General features: G+C 48.7%; 1 protein-coding gene across 1 annotated transcript in view; it reads right to left on the reverse strand.

Annotated features, from left to right (window-relative positions):
* Nucleotides 1-16,704, reverse strand: part of LOC138301918 (lectin-like) — a 314,703-nt gene that overhangs the window by 43,328 nt on the left and 254,671 nt on the right. The window lies entirely within an intron of this gene.

The raw sequence follows: 16,704 nt of genomic DNA on the forward strand, positions 1-16,704 counted from the left end.
GGGCTACCCCTTCATCCCCTATTGTTAGGTTTTGTTGGTGTCTCAGGTGGGCACCAGGGCACCAACTTAGATGGAATAAGTGATGGTGATCAGCTGCAGGGCCTGGCTTGTGGGCAGGCCCTGCAGACAACCCCCTGTAACCACTCAACCCCACACTGTTGACTGCTTGAGAGGTCGCGTTGCCAAAAAGCATAGTCTATACTGTGACTTGGCTGCAGCTGTCAAAGCTGTAGCCAAGCCACAGAAAACAGCTATGTTCAGGGGATGGGCACCCTGGGACAAAGCAGGAGTGTGAGTGTGGTGGTCCCCAGGGCCATCAGTGGCTCCTCAATGGGGGCCCCTCCAAAAAGTATAGCCCTAGGAAGGTGGTGACCCCCAGGGTTACAGGTGGTCAGAAACGGACCCCTCCACTTTTTTAAAAATCTTTGGTCCTGGGTAGGTGGTGATCCCTGCACTGAATAGTAACAAAGCTCAGGGGAGGCGGTGATCCCCTTCTAATTCATGAAGCCCAAGGGAGGCAGCAATCCCCAGAGCAGCATGGGGGGTGGATGATCACCGCTTCTTAATTAAAGCCCCGGGGAAGTGGTGGTCCCCGGGAATAGGCCTCCCCATGCCAGTAAAAGATTTAGCCCTGGGATGGTGGTGGTCCCCAGGGTGTGGGGGGGGCAGGCACCCCCCCCACACTCCAATAAAACAATGTCCCTGGGACTTGGCCCACCCGGGGGCCTAGAAAATGATAAAGCTCAGGAGGCAGCGATGTGTTTTTTTTTTACATATCGGCGGATCTGCGGATCCGCCACAATTCATGATGAATTTTTTTTTTAATGCCTTTTAGCCCTGGGGGGGTGCTTCTGGGTAACCCCCTGTGAGAAAACAGGGCTGATTGCAGAGGCCCCCTAACTTTTTGCCCCCATTTTCCACTTTATGCTGGTGTTTTCCTGACTCTGATGGTGCCCTGGGTACTGCTAACCAGTCCCAGGGCCTGTGCTCTGTGTAAAATGGATATGCAAATTAGGTTAATTATAATTGGCTAAGTTAACCTACCTATAAGTCCCTAGTATATGGTAGGGAATGTAGGTTTAGGGACCACAGCATAGGTGGTGCACACCTAGGTGCATTGCTGAGGTGCCCAGTGTCATTTTAAAGGCAGGCCTGCCTTGCTGGCTGCTTTTAAAATAAAGTTATATGCAAATTCGACTGAATTAAAGGTACTTCCAAAGTCTTAAACTACCTTATTTTTACATATAAGTCACCCCTAAGGTGTGCCCTATGTGCCCCTAGGGCTGGGTGCCATGTAACTATAAGCAGGGACTTTATAAAAATAGATTTATAAGCCCTGGTGAGGTAAAAACAGCCAAATTCGTTTTTCCCTCATTGAAGTAAATGGCCTTCATAGGCTAGAATGGGCAGACTTTATTTTAAATTTTAAAGTCTCCTTAAATGTTACATACCAAGAATTTGGTATCAAATTAATTGTTGTAATAAATCCCACAACTTCCAGTTGTTGGATTTAATATAACTTGTTCAGGTAAAAAGTTTAGACTTTACCTAAAAAGTTGCCAATTTCAGCTCTGCATTGTTTTTGCTGCTGTGCTCTGATTGGCCAGCCTGCATGAGCTTCTGCCAGGCTGCCTTGATGAGGTGTGAAGTGGCCTGACTTCACACAAAGGCATGTGCTTGGGGGAGAGAATCTCCCCTCAGCAGATGGTGAGGCAGTAAGGGGGAGGGCGGCCAAACTGGTCTTCAAAGGCAGAGAAGGACATTTGGAGCACCCAGCAACACCCCCACATCCTGCAACTCCAGACAATTAGGTGCCCCCTTGATTAGATTAGGAGAGGGCAGGAGAGGGGTGTGTTTATGATTTTTAGCCACACCAGTGGGTGGGCTCAGCCAGATGTAACCTCCAAAAATCAGATTCATCCATGTTGGATTTTTAGAGACTGTTGCCTTCTGGGATGGATTTTTGCCACACTTCCCAGGAAGTGGTCATCACAGGGGGACGACCCTGTCCCTGATTGGAGAACCAGGACCCCCCTGCTTTTCACCCAGGAGCAAGGATAAAACTGGCAGACCTGCACCCACACCTCAGATCCCCACCAAATTTCAAGAAGAAGGAACTACAAGGAGAAGAAGGACTGCCCTGCTGGACCCCTGGCCTGCACCTGGACCCTGCACTCAGAAGGACTGCACCAGCTGCACACTTGGGCTTCACCACAAGAAGGACTTTGCCTGGCTTCAACTGGTTCAAGGAGGGACTCCCTGTTTGCTACAGGTGAAAAATTGCTAACCAGAGTCCCCTGCACCAACTCTTGAAGAAAGCGACCAGCTGACCACTGTCCAGTGGCCAAAAAGGAGTTTGCGGCAGGTGCATTCTGGGAGTTGAAGTCCGCACCCCCCAAGGATCATCACAGAACTTCTGGACCCTTGGGGTGAGCTGTGGACCCCAAAAGAACCTTAAAAGAACATCTGGGTGAAGCCCCAGAAGTTTGGAAAAGATTTGAGAATTTTTGGAAAAAAGCTACAGAGAGGGACCGACCCGCTGCGGAAATTGTAGCCGGCTTGCCTCAACCGCGACCCGGCCTGACTTCGTGGTTCGTCCCGGTAAAGAAAAACATCCAAAAAAGAGACTAAGTCCGAAGGTAAAAAGTTGACCGGGACCTCCCAGCCATCGTATCCGAGAAGGGCTCCCTGGACGTCAGATCAAGATCCAGGTTTACCCCGGTCGAAGGATTTTCACCTCGAAAAAATGACTAAGTCCGAAGGTAAAAATCACCACCGAGGAAACCGACTTCGCGTATCCGGACAAGGGCTCCAGGAGGTCGGATTCAACTGGCAGGTTCGTCCCGGTGAAGAAAAACTTCAAAAAAGAGACTAAGTCAGAAGGTAACTTTTTAACCGAGGCCTCCCGCGACTTGTAGCCGAGCAGGGCTCCATCGCGGTCGGCCTGAAACTTTGACTTTGCCCCGGTCCTGGTGCAACCAGATGACCCGATTGGCGCTTTTTGTTTCTAAGCGCTAGAAAAATAATAATACTTTAAAAATTCATATCTCCGGTTCCCCTGAACCAATTTTATTCGTTTTTGTGTCATTTTAAAGATAAAAATATAAACTATTTTTATAAATTGGTTTTGGATTTTTAAACTGTTTCCTGTGCTTTATTTAATGACTGTTTTGTGATATTTGAATGCTTTACACTTTGTCTCCTAAGTTAAGCCTTGACGCTCGTTGCCAAGCTACCAAGGGTTGAGCTGGGATTAATTTACTGAGACCTAACTGTACCTAATTGAAGGTTAGTGGCTTGTTGCTAGGTGTAGGTACCTACCTGCCCTTACCAATAACCCATTTTCCAACTTAATTGGAAGCAGCAACGGGATCCTGTACTTGTGTTCAATATCACGTTACAGTTTTGGGTAAAACAAATTAAAAATCCTTTAAATTGTCCTAGTGCAAAAATTGTTTTTAATTTTTAAATTTGGATTAATTTCAATTATTGAATTTTTGCAATTTTTCTAAATTCTTGTTTCCAATTTTTGCAAAAAGTTTTTGTTGACACAAAACTATGGAACCATGTAGCTTGATCTGGCTAGCCTACCCACACTGACAGTAGTCCAGCTTAGGGGGTTGTGTATTGAAAGAGGGTTGCCTGCAACCACTGATCTCAGGAAGCAAATCTTGATCACATCCCTGACAGCATGGGCTGAGGCCCAAGAGGTAGAGGCAGAAGAAGCTCCAGAGGAGGGAGAAAAAGGGGAAGATGCTAACTCTAACCTCTCAGGGGAGGGAAGGCATCTGAGCCCAAGTGAGGATGAGGAAGAACGGTCCTCAGTAGATACAGTCACTAGGGGCAGACCCAAAGCTAGTGGTAGGAAGGGGGTCCTTTCAGGAAGAGAGAACCCATCCATCAGAGAAAGAGAGCTGGAAGCCCAGCTAGCCTACATAGCTTTGGAAGCAGAGAAGCTGGCCCTAGAAAAGGAAAAGTGGGCATACAAAGAGAAAAGAGATGGAAGCAGCGATAAAGAAGCTGAGGTGTCCATGGGTGGGGGAGTTTGCCCTAGATTACCCAAGGGGGTGGTTCCTGCTTATGTAGAAGGGGATGACATAGATAAGTGGCTGGGGGCCTTTGAGAGGGCCCTCCAGATGAGGAGAGTCAAGCCTCATTACTGGGGTTCCCTTTTGTGGGAGTTGGTCCCCAACTCAGGGAGGGATAGGCTTCTGACCTTAAGGGGGGAGGAGGCAGATTCATACCCTAGTATGAAGAGGTGCTTAGCCAAGAAGTTTGGTCTGACCCCAGAGCAATATAGAATGAAGTTCAGGGACACCCAGAAGGTCAGTACCCAGTCTTGGGTTGACTTTGTGGACATTTCACTAAAGGCACTAGAGGGCTGGATTATTGGTAACAAAGTAGATACTTATGAGGGGTTATACAATCTGATCATGAGAGAGCAGATCTTGACCAATTGTACCCAAGAAAGGTTACGCCAGCATCTAGTGGACTCTAAGCAGACCAAACCTAGAGAGCTAGGGGAGGCAGCTGATGAGTGGTTGAGAACCAGGGTGGTTGTCAAGTCCCAGGGGGGAGACTCCAAGAAGGGGGGGTCAGGTCCCCAAAAACCTAAGGAGGGAGGTGGTAAGCCCACCACAGTGACTCCCTCTGTACCCCAGAACCCTAAGAAGGAGGAGAGTAAATCCCACTCCCACTCTGACAAGCAGAGACAGGGAGACCCAGGGTTAAAAAAGCTCTTGGACAGTAGGGCTTGCTTTGACTGTCAGCAGACAGGTCACTTCAGAGGAGATGCAGCCTGTCCAAAGAAGGTGGTTAGCACTGGGCTGTCCAGTGTAGCCATAGAGGAGGATTCCTCAGATGATGAAGTCCTCCTAGCATTGAGCTGGGAGACAGGACCAGATGGTAAGCTGGTGATCCCTGAGGGTGGGAGTAGACACTTCAACCACATTCAAGTGAATGGGATCCCTACCACTGGCCTGAGAGACACCTGTGCCAGTCACACTATAGTGAGTGACCGGTTAATGACACCAGGCATGTATGTCCCAGGAGAGACAAAGAAAGTCAGGATAGCCACAGGGGAGGTCACCTCCAAACCTGTAGCCATAGTGTCCCTAGAGAGGGAGGGTATCCTTGACTGGATTAGGGTGGTAGTCAGTGCTGACCTCCCCCTAGATTGTATCCTGGGCAATGACCTCCCAGAGGGGAGTCTAGTCCCAGATGGGGTGGTCGCCCAGGGCGCCCCCCCAACCCAAAGTCCTGGGGAGTCAGTCCCTACAGTTAGGAGACAGGGGTCCCCAAGAAAAGGAAAGAAGAAAAGGAAGGGTAGGCCACTCTTAAAGAGAGTTCCAGGGAGCCAGAGGCCTTCTGCCCCAGTAGGGGGGGAGCCCAGAGTTGGCACTGGTGAGGCATCCCCTGACCCCAAGGAAGTCCTGAGTAGTCAGGCAGCTGTCCAGATGCAGGGTGTTGCCCCTGCACTGACAGAAGGGAGAGTGGAAGGAGGGTGTCTGCTACTGGAGGTGGTAGCCCCCCACTCTAGACAGCAAGAGGGGTACCAGGACCACAAAGATGCCCTTAAAGCAGCTCAGCCACCTGTCAGTGGAGAGCTTAGGGTGTGGTTCTGGGTACTGACAGCTGTCAGTAGCCTCTGCTGGGTGCTAGCCTTCCTGGCAGCACTGTACTTGGCCTGGGAGGCAGACCCCAGGGCCAATAGCAAAGTAGGCCCCCTGACCCTATTGGTCATGGTGGGGTTGCTCAAGTGTTGGGTGACCTCTTTGGGTAAGCTAGGTGTTGCCCTAGCAAAGTTAGGAGTAGGGGACGTGGGCACCTCACTACCCAAGTTGGCAGAGAGAGAGAGGAGGAAGACCCCCCTAGAGGGAAGTTTCAGTTTGAGATGGGTCCTTTCACTGTTGGGATGGCTTCACTACCCAGAGGGAGTGACCCTGACAGGAGGATGTAAGGCAGACTAGGCCCTGCAAAGGGACAGCCAGTTTTCTTCACTGTCTTCCTCGCCTAACAAGCCAGGAAGACTCTCCCAGGGTTGGGCTGAGTCTCCTGGGCGTGTGGGCTGGGGGGGGGTTGTGTGAGAAAACAGGGCTGATTGCAGAGGCCCCCTAACTTTTTTCCCCCATTTTCCACTTTATGCTGGTGTTTTCCTGACTCTGATGGTGCCCTGGGTACTGCTAACCAGTCCCAGGGCCTGTGCTCTGTGTAAAATGGATATGCAAATTAGGCTAATTATAATTGGCTAAGTTAACCTACCTATAAGTCCCTAGTATATGGTAGGGCATGTAGGTTTAGGGACCACAGCATAGGTGGTGCACACCTAGGTGCATTTCTGAGGTGCCCAGTGTCATTTTAAAGGCAGGCCTGCCTTGCTGTCTGCTTTTAAAATAAAGTTATATGCAAATTCGACTTTGGAATTAAAGGTACTTCCAAAGTTTTAAACTACCTTATTTTTACATATAAGTCACCCCTAAGGTGTGCCCTATGTGCCCCTAGGGCTGGGTGCCATGTAACTATAAGCAGGGACTTTATAAAAATAGATTTATAAGCCCTGGTGAGGTAAAAACAGCCAAATTCGTTTTTCCCTCATTGAAGTAAATGGCCTTCATAGGCTAGAATGGGCAGACTTTATTTTAAATTTTAAAGTCTCCTTAAATGTTACATACCAAGAATTTGGTATCAAATTAATTGTTGTAATAAATCCCACAACTTCCAGTTGTTGGATTTAATATAACTTGTTCAGGTAAAAAGTTTAGACTTTACCTAAAAAGTTGCCAATTTCAGCTCTGCATTGTTTTTGCTGCTGTGCTCTGATTGGCCAGCCTGCATGAGCTTCTGCCAGGCTGCCTTGATGAGGTGTGAAGTGGCCTGACTTCAAACAAAGGCATGTGCTTGGGGGAGAGAATCTCCCCTCAGCAGATGGTGAGGCAGGAAGGGGGAGGGCGGCCAAACTGGTCTTCAAAGGCAGAGAAGGACATTTGGAGCACCCAGCAACACCCCCACATCCTGCAACCCCAGACAATTAGGTGCCCCCTTGATTAGATTAGGAGAGGGCAGGAGAGGGGTGTGTTTATGATTTTTAGCCACACCAGTGGGTGGGCTCAGCCAGATATAACCTCCAAAAATCAGATTCATCCATGTTGGATTTTTAGAGACTGTTGCCTTCTGGGATGGATTTTTGCCACACTTCCCAGGAAGTGGTCATCACAGGGGGACGACCCTGTCCCTGATTGGAGAACCAGGACCCCCCTGCTTTTCACCCAGGAGCAAGGACAAAACTGGCAGACCTGCACCCACACCTCAGATCCCCACCAAATTTCAAGAAGAAGGAACTACAAGGAGAAGAAGGACTGCCCTGCTGGACCCCTGGCCTGCACCTGGACCCTGCACTCAGAAGGACTGCACCAGCTGCACACTTGGGCTTCACCACAAGAAGGACTTTGCCTGGCTTCAACTGGTTCAAGGAGGGACTCCCTGTTTGCTACAGGTGAAAAATTGCTAACCAGAGTCCCCTGCACCAACTCCTGAAGAAAGCGACCAGCTGACCACTGTCCAGTGGCCAAAAAGGAGTTTGCGCCAGGTGCATTCTGGGAGTTGAAGTCCGCACCCCCCAAGGACCATCACAGAACTTCTGGACCCTTGGGGTGAGCTGTGGATCCCAAAAGAACCTTAAAAGAACATCTGGGTGAAGCCCCAGAAGTTTGGAAAAGATTTGAGAATTTTTGGAAAAAAGCTCCAGAGAGGGACCGACCCGCCGCGGAAATTGTAGCCGGCTTGCCTCAACCGTGACCCGGCCTGACTTCGTGGTTCGTCCCGGTAAAGAAAAACATCCAAAAAAGAGACTAAGTCCGAAGGTAAAAAGTTGACCGGGACCTCCCAGCCATCGTATCCGAGAAGGGCTCCCTGGACGTCGGATCAAGATCCAGGTTTACCCCGGTCGAAGGATTTTCACCTCGAAAAAACTACTATGTCCGAAGGTAAAAATCACCACCGAGGAAACCGACTTCGCGTATCCGGACAAGGGCTCCAGGAGGTCGGATTCAACTGGCAGGTTCGTCCCGGTGAAGAAAAACTTCAAAAAAGAGACTAAGTCAGAAGGTAACTTTTTAACCGAGGCCTCCCGCGACTTGTAGCCGAGCAGGGCTCCATCGCGGTCGGCCTGAAACTTTGACTTTGCCCCGGTCCTGGTGCAACCAGATGACCCGATTGGCGCTTTTTGTTTCTAAGCGCTAGAAAAATAATAATACTTTAAAAATTCATATCTCCGGTTCCCCTGAACCAATTTTATTCGTTTTTGAATCATTTTAAAGATAAAAATATAAACTATTTTTATAAATTGGTTTTGGATTTTTAAACTGTTTCCTGTGCTTTATTTAATGACTGTTTTGTGATATTTGAATGCTTTACACTTTGTCTCCTAAGTTAAGCCTTGACGCTCGTTGCCAAGCTACCAAGGGTTGAGCTGGGATTAATTTACTGAGACCTAACTGTACCTAATTGGAGGTTAGTGGCTTGTTGCTAGGTGTAGGTACCTACCTGCCCTTACCAATAACCCATTTTCCAACACCCCCCCACCACAGCTATGGGGTCAGGGTGTCTGTACCATGGCCTTTTTTCTTTTTTAAATATGTTTTCTGAGACACGCCTGCCGAATCCAAAGATGGCTGCCAACACTTCCTTGTTGAAGTGTTGACAGCTAATCAGGTTTCAGCACAAGATCAGGAGGGGTTGCAAATCGTTCCCTCTCTATATACACAAATTTGTTTTCACCTCAATTTCTCAAAACCTACTGAACAGATTTACAACAAAACAAAAAAGGTAATGTTCTGGACCAGGGCATACCTTTTGGTCAAATTTGGTGTAATTCATTCCAGTAGTTTTGGCGCTATCGCTGTTCAATTTTTCCTATAGAAAAATGAATAGGGAAAAAGTGTTTTGGGACCCCCCTTTTTTCTCCCCCCCCCCCCCCCCCCAGATGGATAACCCTGAAACTTTCCAGAGAGCAGCTTAGGTGAGCATCATACTTTCTTAGAAAAGTTCATGAAGATTTGCCAAGTGGCAGCAAAGTTATTAGCAAAACAAAAAATACTACGTGGTCCTAACTATGACTACCTAGTGCCAACTGCCACTAGATATATATATTTATATTATTGTGGGTAAAAGATGTACCAAAGTTTGGTCAAGATACTGATGAGTCAGTGTTATCACTCATTGAGCAGTATGGAACCTGTGACATTCCAGAAGAGCCTCAGAACAGAAAATCAAGTCTTGCACTTCCAGTCTCATAAATGTGGCAAATATTGTCAACGGAGATGGAGAGCAAAATAAAAATATCACACTAAGTGTTGTTTTGAATTCCCTGGGCCTGTTATTTCCAAACAGTTTGATGTCTGCAGTCAGACACAGTGTTATTAGAAAATCACCTAAAAACACATATAGGGGGTCATTCCGACCCTGGGACCGTGGAAGCACCGCCAACAGGCTGGCGGTGCTTCCTGGCCAATTCTGACCGCGGCGGTAAAGTCGCGGTCAGAAAAGGGAAACCGGCGGTTTCCCGCCGGTTTTCCCCTGGCCAAAGGAATCCTCCATGACGGTGCTGCAAGCAGCACCACCATGGGGATTCCGACCCCCTTCCCGCCAGCCTGTTCCTGGCGGTTTTTACCGGCAGGAAGAGGCTGGCGGGAACGGGTGTCGTGGGGCCCCTGGGGGCCCTTGCACTGCCCATGCCACTGGCAGTGCATGCATGGGCAGTGCAGGGGCCCCCTAACAGGGCCCCATAAAGATTTTTAGTGTCTGCTTGGCAGACACTGAAAATCGCGACGGGTGCCACTGCACCCGTCGCACCGCAGAAAATCCGCCGGCTCCATTCGGAGCTGGCTTCATCTTTGCTGGGGCTTTCCCGCTGGGTCGGCGGGCGATCTTTTGCAGCGCCCGCCGCCCGCCGGGGTCGGAATGACCACCATAATCTAAAAAGAAGTGAGGCTTCAAAACTTGCACTCCAATATTCCCACCCATAAGGGATACCAATTCTAGATATTCAGTTTGTAGCAGGCAATTCTTTTGCTGTGTCTCAATATGTCACTTCATAAATAACAACGTTGGAAATGCATGGGAAGAGATAGCAGCAGTGAGGTCTTTAAGAAAATTCTCTACAGTTTCAGTTAAAGATGCTCTCATCACAGATAACTTGGATCTTATGAAGCTTGTGAAGAGCTCAGTTCTTCTAGATTATTCGGGAAGCCCAAATTAATAATTCATGCAAGTTTCATGTGGCATCAACATGAAAATGTATTGAAACAATTTTCTGAAATTGGGTATCTTGCTCTGTTTGATGCAGAAAGTACTGAGATTCTGAAAACAAATATGATGGACACTTACTACCCTAATTGGTCTCTCCATCTAGAAAACATTTGTTTGTATGAAGTACTTCAGTTATATACATACAGAAATAAGATAGATGTTCTTCTAGATGTTTGGGTGACTGGCTGTTACAGATGTTTAGTGAGACATTCCAAAACCAAGTCTCATTAACCATTGTAAACTGAGCTGTCAAAAAGGTGGCTCTTTTGCACATGTTTAAACCTTGGTATTCAGACACTGAACTGGTAGGTGACTATGACTGCTGTTAAGACTGAATTTTCAACAAAGGGAAACAGTTGCTGTATACCAAAGGACAGTTCATAGGACCACAGGAGTTTAAAGCCTACCTGTCAAGATCCCCTTGGCCAGCATACCATTTAAAACGAGACATCCATCAACCCCTTGGCTGCCAGACCTTTTCACCCTCAGGTGCCAAGCCTTTTTTTGGCTATTTGGAGCAGTTTTTGCTTAGGCGGTGTAGGTGGGAGCCCCACATGGAGAGAACTAGGGCTCTCCCCGTGGGCCGGGTGTCAGATGAGCTGGCCTCATCCTCTGCACATGAGGGCCGTGGCCGAGGGCGAGACCAGCTCGTCCAAGGTACCCAAGGGGTTAAGTGGACAATTCTAAGTACCAAGTAAGAAGTGAGACCATTGATTTAGAAATGTTGTTCTGTCAACTGAGACAAGAGCAGCTAGAAATTATTGAACAAAGAGACTCTGTAGAGCATAGACTCCTATATGATGTCAGAATGTTCATGTAGAACCATTCAAAGCGAAACTTCTCCATATTAGTGGTCATGCAGGTACATGACATCTTTTTTTATTTAAAGTGGTGGCTGCATTTGTTCACAGGAAGACTATTTGTAATCTTTAATATGGTAGGACTGCTTTTACTGGACTAGCTGTTCCCAACTTCAAGGGAATCACATCACACAAACTACTTATGTTGCCTGTGAAACAGGACAACAAACTAAAGTACTTGAAGTTATCTAGTGATTCTTGTCATGAAGTGTCCTGAGTTTTCAAAAAAAAGAAAGTTCTTTTTTTGATAAGGTAAGCATGGCCCCAATGCTAATGCTAGTTTCATTCATCTGAGGATGCAAAAGGTCCTCAGAAGTGACTATGATGTCATGTTTGTTGGTAACCATGTTATGGTTTTGGTGACCTTCTACAGTTGAGCCCTGTGAAAGGTCAACCAATGTTTAAGAAAGTATTTTATTAATAAACTACAAAGTAAATAGGGAGTATTAGAAATGTTCACAAATGGTTGAATTGTCAGTATGCTGAATTGACTCAAAATATAAGGCAAACCACAAATCTGGAGTATGACAATATATTAAGAGACATGAGAATAGGAACTATTAGGAAAGAAGCAAATAATGTTCTTTCTTCTCACATGGTTGGGTCTTTGTTCCCACACAATGATTCAGCAGCTTCTGTAAGGCAACATATTCCGAAAACTCACAGATTACGTGCCTCATGCCAACATTGGAAGTGTGCGCTCAATTTAATTTACAAATGCTTCATTTGGAAAAATAAGAGATTGTCAGTCTTAAAAGTAAAGAAAATTGGTTTAAACCTACCACTAAGTTAATCTGTGGGAAATAAATTTGAATCACTATAGAAAGCAGTGTCACTTGCTACTGGTTTAGAAAAGACTCTAAACCTTTGTAAAAATTGCAGAATAATTTTGCGATAAAATCTGAACGTCGAGGAGGGATAAGTGAATAGTGCAATGGGGAATGTGAAAGACGTCTTCACAAATCCCAATAGAACAGAGTAGGAATATATTTTGAATAAATTTGATCAGATTGAAGAGGGTTAAAAAGGGAAGGTGCACTGCTGATTTCTGTTGGTGAAAGACCTCAATGTGAGAAGATAACAGTTTCTTCTATGTTTGGCAAATTCTGCTACCATTCACAAATCTTAAGATGTAAGTTAGGATGCCACCATGATAAATATGTCACACAGTCTTCAAAGACAGTGGGGGTCATTACAACATTGGCGGTAATAGCCGCTTACCGCCGTGCAGAAGACTGCCAATACACCGCTGCGGCCGCGGAAATCCGCCACAGCTATTATGACCCACATCTCGGAATCCGCCAAAATTCAGACACCCACACAAGTCCGCCACACCAAAGGTCAGTGATAAACTGGCGAAAACAAAACCTCCATCGTCACGCCAACAGAAACACGCCCATGCTATCACGACCCACGAATCCACGCGGCGGTCTTTCAACCGCGGTATTCCATTGGCGGTACACACCGCGCGCTCAAAATACACACACATCTCCAAAACACCACCACATTGGACAATTCCAAATACACACACCTGATACACATACAAACACCACTCCCACACACCCAACACAATATAAAACACACACCCACATCATCCACAAACCCCTACGACCAAAAATTATTGACGAAGGCCAGAGAGAGAGCACAGCATAGACAACCCCAGCACACAGAGGCACACAACATCCACGCAAAAAACACCCCACACCACTACACATCACCACACTCATCACCACATACACAACCCCACTCATCACCTACACCACCCCATGGCACGGCAAAGACACCCCAGGTTCTCTGAGGAGGAGCTCAGGGTCTTGGTGGAGGAAATCGTACGGGTAGAGCTACAGCTATTTGGATCACAGGTGCAGCACACCTCCATAGCTAGGAAGATGGAGCTATGGCGAAGAACCGTGGACAGGGTCAACGCAGTGGGACAGCACCCAAGAAATCGGGAGGACATCAGGAAGAGGTGGCACGACCTACGGGGGAAGGTGCGTTCCGTGGTCTCCAGGCACAACATCGCGGTACAGTGGACTGGCGGCGGACCCCCACATCCTCCCCCACAACTAACAACATGGGAGGAGCAGGTCTTGACCATCATGCATCCTGAGGGCCTCGGAGGAGTCGTGGAGGAATAGACACTGGTAAGTCAAATCTTAACTATCATATCCCCCACCCTACCTGCATGCTATCACACACCCCCACCCTCCCCCTCCCCTATCACTCCAACTCCTCACTAATGTACTAATAACACAAACCACCCATCCCAACACCAAGCCCTGCATGACCCAACAAAGCATGGTCACCCCTCACTAAAGCATGCCCACAGCACTTACCCATAACACCCCCCAACCATCATCACACAAGCCCCCACACAGGAATGCTAGCACTGGGGTAGACGCTCACCCACCCATTGCACACCATGACACACACAGATGCAATAATAATGCTTTTATACCCCTGTAGGACCACTACCCAACGTCACCAGACAGGAGGGTGCAGACATCTCTACCCCACCCACAGAAGAGGCCCACAGTGATGACAGCAGCTCTGGCCAACTGGATCCAGATGACCAGCCCGGACCATCGTGGGCCTCGGGACAGTCGGTTCCCCTCGCACAGGCATAGCCCAACACTGACCTTCCACCCTCTGGAAACACCAGCACAGCACCCACCCAGCGGGCCCATACCACCATCCCCAGGACACGTCAATCAGCTATGTGTCCACCACTACAGGGAACCCAGGATAACCCAGCACCCCAACAACAACAGGGACCTGGGGGCAGTGGTAGTGGGCACACGGTCCATGGGACGGAGGCCCAGGAACACAGGGGAACTGGGAGGGCTGCTGTGCGACGGGGGCGGACAGGCCAAGGCAACCCACTCTCCAAGAGGCCCTCTCCTCCATCATGGGAGCATACCACCACTCCCAGGAGACGATGGCTACGGTCCTGGCCAAGTTTCAGGAGACCCAGCGCCAGCAGGAGGAACAGTATTTGGGGTTCAGGGAGGAACTCAGAACCATCAGCTCCGCCCTGGGCACCATCGTAGGGGTGCTGAAGAACATACAGAACACCATGAGGGACACCGTGGCACTCCAAGGGGCCCCTGACACTAGCATGGACGAATAACTGCCCACCACCTCCGCCGGCACTAGTGGACAGGACGCCCCACCACAGGACCACCACACCAGCACCCCACCCCCTGCAGACGGAGAACCACCCTGCAAGCGGTCCCTGAGATCCAGGAACAGGACAGAGCACGATACCAAGACCCCGCCAAGAAATGAGACCACCCTGATTGTCATCCCACTGTCACACTTTGTAACCCTGTCATATTGGAACTGCCCCAGCTCCACTTCCTATGCCCATATGGGCAGTGCACCTGTGAGACTAATAGACTGGACTCTGCCATGGACATTCCTCCACCATCACCCATCACCATTTTACCACCCCCTCCAATAATTAGCACTTCAATCAACACCCTTGAAGCACAAAACAATCTGGAGTCAGTCTGTGATTTTGAAAATGTGTATTAGCAATGACAGTGACAAAATGCGTTTTCAAATGTAATGTCAACATACCTATGCCACACATCACAAGTCAATGAAGGATGCAAGCAGATGACGCACGTTGGTAACCACACCTGTGAAACCGTAATGGATATGTACAACTCAGTTACCAAATACTGCTTGAAATAGACAGACAGGATAAAGGTAGAAGTGTGAAAGTACTTGTAGTAGGCAAGAATGTGTTCTCACCTGTGTGTCACTGGAAATATTGTTGGATGACTGAGACCCTGTTGTCAATGTCTTCTTCCTCTGCTTCCTCCTCATCACTGTCCACAGGCTCCACAGCTGCCACAACAACGTCATCTGGACCATCCTCCTGCAGGAAAGGCACCTGGCGTCGCAAAGCAAGATTGTGAAGCATACAGCAGGCGATGATGATCTGGCACACCTTCCTTTGTGAGTAGAATAGGGAACCACCTGTCATATGGAGGCAATTGAACCTGGCCTTCAGGAGGCCGAAGGTGCGTTTGATCACCCTCCTAGTCCGCCCATGGGCCTCATTGTAGCATTCCTCTGCCCTGGTCCTGGGATTCCTCACTGGGGTCAGTAGTCATGAGAGGTTGGGATAACCAGAGTCCCCTAATATCCACACCCGGTGCCTCTGGAGTTGACCCATCACATAAGGGATGCTGCTATTCCGCAGGATGTAGGCGTCATGCACAGAGCCAGGGAACATAGCATTTAACTGGGAGATGTACTGGTCTGCCAAACATACCATCTGGACATTCATCGAATGATAACTCTTCCGGTTCCTGTACACCTGTTCACTCCTGTGGGGGGGGACCAGAGCTACATGGGTCCCATCAATGGCACCTATGATGTTGGGGATATGTCCAAGGGCATAGAAGTCACCTTTAACAGTAGCCAAATCCTCCACCTGAGGGAAAACTATGTAGCTCCGCATGTGTTTCAGCAGGGCAGACAACACTCTGGACAACACGTTGGAAAACATAGGCTGGGACATCCCTGATGCCATGGCCAATGTTGTTTGAAAAGACCCACTTGCAACGAAATGGAGTACTGACAGTACATGCACTTGAGGGGGGATTAATCTGAGATGGCGGATTGCTGACATCAGGTCAGGCTCCAACTGGGTACACAGTTCCTGGATTTTGGCACGGTCAAACCTGTAGGTGATGATTAAATGTCGCTCATCCATTGTCAACAGGTCCACCAGCGGTCGGTACACCGGAGGATTCCGCCTTCTCCTCACATGTCCCAGCTGACGGTGCCTAGGAAGGACAACAGAGACAACAGAGTCGAGCTACTCAGAGGTATGTACCCACGGCTACACAGAACAGGAAACATAATCCAAAACGTTGTCTGTAAGTGTGTTGAGTCCAGGCCTAGGTATATGTGACGCAGTTGAAAATGAAGCCATGTGGGCCCCTGAAATGGCGGCTGCCTGACTTGTAAACTGGGACAATGGGATGTGAGGTAACGGGGCTGGCGTTGTACACCGTCGCGGTAGGCGGTCGAAGACCGCTGCGCAATGCTGCATTGGTTAAAATTGGACCCTATGGGTCCCAGGAGCCAAAGACGAAGTGCGCCAGCGGTGATGATATGCACCGCCGCGGACGTCACTGCCGCGGACGTGACTGCCATTTTCTATCTGTTGAAACACTCGATACCTGATCTTCGACAGAAGAGGACCTATACTGCAAGTGCTGCTGTGACCTCGGTCTGGAAAAGTCAATGGCTTGTGCGTCTGGGGAAAGGGCCCCTGCCTTCGCTGCACAGGAGTTGGAGAAGCTTGTGGACGGGGTCCTCCCCCAGTACACGCTACTCTACGGTCCTCCAGACAAAGAGGTGAGTACATAGGGTGCAAGTTGTATGGGCTATGCCTGGGTGGAGAGGGCTGGTTGTAAGAAGGAAGGGGGCAGAGTACTGCGAGCATGAAGGACTGTGAATGCATGTGCCACATGGCAAGGGCACGGATGTGGGCCACTCACTTCGACGGTGCACTTAG

This window comes from Pleurodeles waltl, chromosome 6 (assembly GCF_031143425.1).
Source record: "Pleurodeles waltl isolate 20211129_DDA chromosome 6, aPleWal1.hap1.20221129, whole genome shotgun sequence".
Classification (NCBI taxonomy): Eukaryota; Metazoa; Chordata; class Amphibia; order Caudata; family Salamandridae; genus Pleurodeles; species Pleurodeles waltl.